General features: G+C 32.4%; 1 non-coding gene across 1 annotated transcript; it reads left to right on the forward strand.

Moving 5' to 3' along the window:
* Positions 1–418: 418 nt before the first annotated feature.
* On the forward strand, positions 419–581 carry LOC145244052 (U1 spliceosomal RNA). The gene has a single exon (XR_013862980.1). It is a non-coding gene; the product is annotated as a U1 spliceosomal RNA (small nuclear RNA).
* The last annotated feature ends 5,359 nt before the right edge of the window (positions 582–5,940 follow it).

Raw genomic sequence — 5,940 nt, forward strand, 5'->3', positions numbered from 1 at the left:
GAATCGAACTGCTTGTCGTCACCAAACTGGAAAACAATGAGCGGTCTGTCATCTAGCGAGGGTTGGGAAAACCCTACTAACAACTTTTTTCTTTTTAGATTCCCCCCCCCTCAACCAATGAAATCTTTTTCTATTCTTGCTGAATTTGTTTATTTGTAAATAAAAAACGATCAACATTTTTTTTATATAATAATAATATAAAAAAATCGATTTGATTTGGGAACAGTAAGTAGGAAATCCTTTGGAGTGATTGCTGCGAGTGAGAACTTTAGCTAGGGATGATACTCCTTAGACAAGTAAACAGGTACAGTGACAAGGATGACTTCAGACCCCACTCCTTATTTTTTAAGTTGGCCTTGTGCGTAATTGTTTATTTCTTTTTGACTTAGTATTTGTAATGTTTTACAGAAAATGATAAAAACCTCATTGATTTAGGAGCAACAGTGATAATCTAGGCCGTTTTCCCAAAGTGAGGCCCTTCCATTACACTACCGTTTGGTTGACCTTTGCGATTATCCCAAATGAGGTTGATTCGGAAACAACATTTTTAAGTGTGGGGTCTGCGTACGCGCTCATCCCGATAATTAAAGAAAGATTAGACATACATCTAAATTTAAACACAAATGAATGAACATCATTTCAAGAAAATCTTAATAAATCATTGTATTCAATATTTGTATTCGATAGAATTAAAACCAACCGAGTGTTATTACGATTACGAAAACAAAATTAAATGTGGATTACAATGTAGACATGCGCACAGGGAGTTCTCGGGCGGCTGAATCTACAAGTGAAAGGCGCCAAAGTTTTAAATTCCGATCTCATTGGACAACATAAAACGAAATAAAAGAAAATATAAATTAACAGCAGAACTGGAGTAAAACCTTTTTTTAATAACAACATTAAACAAAGTCGAGGAACCCGAAAAAGTGGAGATGGAAAATAAAACCCTACAAATAAGCGAACCTAAAAAATATGTATTAAAAATATTTCACACGTACACATGTGTGTGTATTCCCTACATTCCAAAACTTAGTGCAACGAGATGTGTGTTTGTCATGTACATGCAACAAATATATATATATATATATATATATATATATATATATATATATATATATATATATGTGCGTGTGTGTGTGTGTATCAGCCCCTTTAAGAAACGTGTTTCTTATTGTTGAGCACTTTCAGTTGTACTAAAGTCGGTCACCTTAGCTAATACGCGCAGATAGTCATATAATGATAAGATCACTCTGACTGACGCTAAAAGCATTTAATAAGAATAAATGTTTAATTTCAAATGTATCTCCCGTGTTTACGGTAGCGTAGTGGTTCGGCTCCTTGCTAATGAAGCCGGACATGATTTCTGTTGCCGGGGGTTCGAATCTCTCGACTGGCGTTAATCGTGACACCCTGCACTGATGATTCCCGAAAGGATGAAACACTAGTGTCTGTAGGTATTTAATAATTATATATAATATATATATATATATATATATATATATATATATATATATATATATATATATATATATATGTATATTATTAGAATAATGGAAATAGTATTCCGACGAAACAAAGATATGAAAAAGGAACAAACCAAGTTATGTGTTCATCAACGTTTTATCTTCATTGCCAGACTTCCTCTGGGTGAATGAAATGAAGAAAACAAAACACCAGTACAAATATTTGAAAATATATTGTAATATGTAATAAAATGTATGACCTTGCTCCATTTCCGAAAAAAGAAAAAAAAAAGTCGTTGGAAATTCAAAAAAGGGGAGTCATAATGTTGTGAAAGAGAGCAAGATCTTTTTCCATCCCTACGAAACTGTACAACCAAAGAGATAAATAGATGCCTTGAAACATCCAGCGTCCGTTATAATTTAAATATAAACGTGTAACTGAAATGTGTGTATTTTTGTTATGCAATAAAAAAAAATACCTTATTCTCTTTCACAACGCTTTGCTCCCCACCTTTTTGAATTTCCAACGTCGTTTTTCGTTTCTATAAATCGATATATTTTTCCTTTTCTTTTTATCCTCATAAAATAAACGTTAGTTTCTAAACGATACTTGTTTTGCGTAAAAATATCCGTATTATAAAAACAGACAGCAATTATTTATGGGACATAAAATTTTTTACAGAATTTGCCCATACAAAACACATGTATGCTTTAAGCAGAAATATTAACTCTTAAATACATTTTAATATTTGAAATATTTAATTTATATGACAAAGAAAGCGGATATATATATACATGGTGACCCCCCAAAACGGGCCCAACTCTAATTAGGCCCCGTTTCTTAGTGTTCTGTCCGAATGAAATGAAACTTTGGTCATAACTAGTTTATTATATTCAAAACATCACATCAAAACACTACAGTCTTTGGCCTTTTTCTCTCCGTTCTACAGCATATGTCTAGATGGCCTCCATTTAGCTTTTTTTTTGGGGGTGGGGTCACCCTGTATGTATATATATATACTATGTCTTGATAAATTATATCTAAAATTTCAAGTGTTTAGACCCAAAATTGGCGGAGGAGTTTGCAAAGAGTCTGCAAAGGTCAACTCTTTCAACTTTAACTTCTTGGCAGCGAAATTTTCGCTCCACATATGATTACAAAGCTTAGTGCATGTATGAATACCTTTTATGTAAAATTTCAAATGTTTAGACCGAAAATAAGTTGAATAGTTTTCTAGAGACTGCAAAGATTAAAGCTTTTGAACTTTGACCCCTTGGCCGCCATATATTCGGCCAAAAACCGATTAAAAAGCTTGGACTACGTCTGAATACACTTTATGTAAAATTTCAAATGTTTAGACCCAAAATTGTCTGAGTAATTTGGTAGAGATCGCAGGGGGGGTCAATGTTTTTAAACTTTGACCCCAATTTTGACCCCTTAACATTTATTGTTTTGGGCTCAAATCAAATTAAAATGTTTCATCCATGTCTAAGTAACGTACATCAAAATAAATTCAAGTGTTTAGACCCAAAATTTGATAGAGCTTTCAAAGGTCAAATCGTTAAACTTTGACTCTTTGACAGCCAAATTTCTGGCCGAAAATCGATTAAAAAGATTTTCCCAAATCTCAATACTCCTTCTGTCAAATCTCGAGTCTGTAAACTGAAAATAAGCAGAGTAGTTTGGTAGGGAAATGTACAGACAGACAGACAGACAGACAGACAGACAATTTCATATATATATATATATTTGAAATTGTTATATTTAGGCAGTATGTTTTCATTCAAGCAAATATTATTAAATGCAACGGAGACATTTTGCTTTATGATTCTTTATTAAAAAATAATAATATTAGCCAACACCGCAATGCAAACCCAATTAATATATTTTATCAAAATCAAATGACACCTAACTTCAGAATCAAAGAAAACAATTAAAAATATCATACGTAGATACTTGACGCCTTTTGACAGTAATTCTAAAATAAAATTTATAATCTACTACAAGCGGTGATTAAAAACAGCTCCTCACCGGCTATAAAAACGTTGGAACAAACCAATATAGTGTATAAATTCAAATGCTCTATGAGAGAATGTAACTCCGAAAGTAACACATACATTGAGCATACAACGACAACGTTGTCCCAGCGAATAACCATGCATCTAAATAATACTTGTGCTATATATATATATATATATATATATATATATATAAACATTTTATATGGGTAAATATGATTTTTTAATTGTATTTCACCCTTTATTTATGCCAATGCCAATTCTTTTTATTTATGAAGATCAATGTACGTTGAATATAACTACAGAGCATATAAAAATAGAAGGCACGACAACTATCTTTTAAATTCCACGATACTATCTATTTTACCATTTACTTCTTTCCACATATCAATGTGCCCACACTTGACGGTATCTGTTTCGTAGCGCAGAAACAATCACATAATTATTATGCTAATTTTAAATATTCCCCACCCAGACTCCTCAGAAAAGTAGTAACCTTTTAACTTTAAAAAGAAAATAGAAATAAATGAGAATGATCACATAGATAAAGTAAACCAGAAGAATATTTGCACCGTGTGCTATGAAATAAGATCCATGCTTGATTTCATAGTAAAGCCATTCGCATTTTTTTATAGTAAAGCTACTCGCATTTTAAAAAGTAAAACTATCCGCATTTTTTTTTTAATAATAAAGCCATTCTCGTTTCGTATTAAAACGAACTTCTTAATAATTAATATTTATGCGAGTAAAATGTATCTTCTTTTCTTTTGTATATTTCTTCTATATCTATTCATTTTGTTTTCTATTCAGCCTAATTTACCTAAAGTATATATATATATATATATATATATATATATATATATATATATATATATATATATGTGTGTGTGTGTGTGTGTGTGTGTGTGTAATCTTGCTCTTCTCTTCTCTTCAAATGAGAAGAATTAAGCTTCGAAATTCTCCCTGTTTCTATCTTTCTCGCCCTCTTCCAACTCTCCTCTACTTCTTCTTCTCTCTCTCTCTCTCTCTCTCTCTCTCTCTCTCTCTATATATATATATATATATATATATATATATATATATATAGAGAGAGAGAGAGAGAGAGAGAGAGAGAACCCAGGTTGCCGATAAAGTCACAGAACGCAAAACATAAAATAACAGACGAACCCATTTTAGTTAGCGGGCATTTTCTTTCTTCTAATTAAAAAGGCGGCAATACGAAACTGTCAACTGATTTTAGATTAGCTCTGAACGATAGTAGTAAGGTCGAGGAGACTCTACAAGTCAAATGTCAAACATTCTGGAATGACACAGTGGGCGTCTGGAAGTGAAAGAAAACCAAGAATGAGACATTTCTTACATTGAGTTAATTTCAATTTGTGAAATAAATGAAATTGTGGAATCTATTCCATAAACCATGAAAAGGATTGTTTGTACAGTATCGCAGGACAGATAGGGAAATATGTGTGGAATGTGTTGTATCTTCCTCGGTTATATCTCAAACTTTATATGGCTTTCCTTCTCTTCTATCTATCTATCTATCTATCTATCTATCTATCTTTCTTTTCTTCTTTCTCTATCTATCATCCTTTACTTATTTCTAACTCATGTATGTCATTTTCATAATAGCTTCAGCCAACTTCAAAGAGAGGGGAAGAAAAAGAGAGATATTCATATATAAGACGATAATCAATAACATTATTAATAATAATAATAATAATAATAATAATAGTAATAATAATAACACTGAAAGGTTAATTATGACAACGAGAGCCACTGCAAAAATCAACAAAACAGAAAACGGAGAGACAAAGGATAAGACAATAAAAGAAACAATGGTAAGGGAAACAACTACACGAAAGATTTATAAGGACAACAAAAGGTGAGAATAACGAAAACATTTGGACATGGATGCGGAAAGGATACGTAAATCGAGAAACTGAATCCCTAATAACTGTAGCAGAAGATAACTCGATAAAAACAACCAAAACAAAAGTTGACAAAACACAAGAAAACAGCAAATATAGACTCTGTGGACAACAAGACCAAACGATAAACCATATACTAAGCGAATGCATCAAACTGGTCTAAAAGGAATACAAGAACAGGCACGACCAAGTGAGGAAGTGCAAACAACTGCATCTCGAACGCACAGACAAATGGTTCAAGCATAAGCCGGCAACAGCACTTGAAAACGAGAATCACAAATTCCTATGGGACATGGACATACAAACAAATAAACCGGATGTTGTAATAATTAACAAGAAAGAAAAGTCCTGTCAAATCGTAGATTTTGCTGTTCCAGCTGACCACAGGGTGAATATCAAAGAAAAGGAGAAACGGAGCAAATACACAGAGCTAGCCAGAGAGCTGAAAGGAACATGGATGATGAAGAAAATCAAAATAATACCTATAATAGTAGGAGCACTAGGAACAAATCCGAAAAAACTTTTAA

The sequence above is a fragment of the Euprymna scolopes genome, chromosome 22 (assembly GCF_053919585.1).
Source record: "Euprymna scolopes isolate OS-2025 chromosome 22, ASM5391958v1, whole genome shotgun sequence".
Taxonomy (NCBI): domain Eukaryota; kingdom Metazoa; phylum Mollusca; class Cephalopoda; order Sepiida; family Sepiolidae; genus Euprymna; species Euprymna scolopes.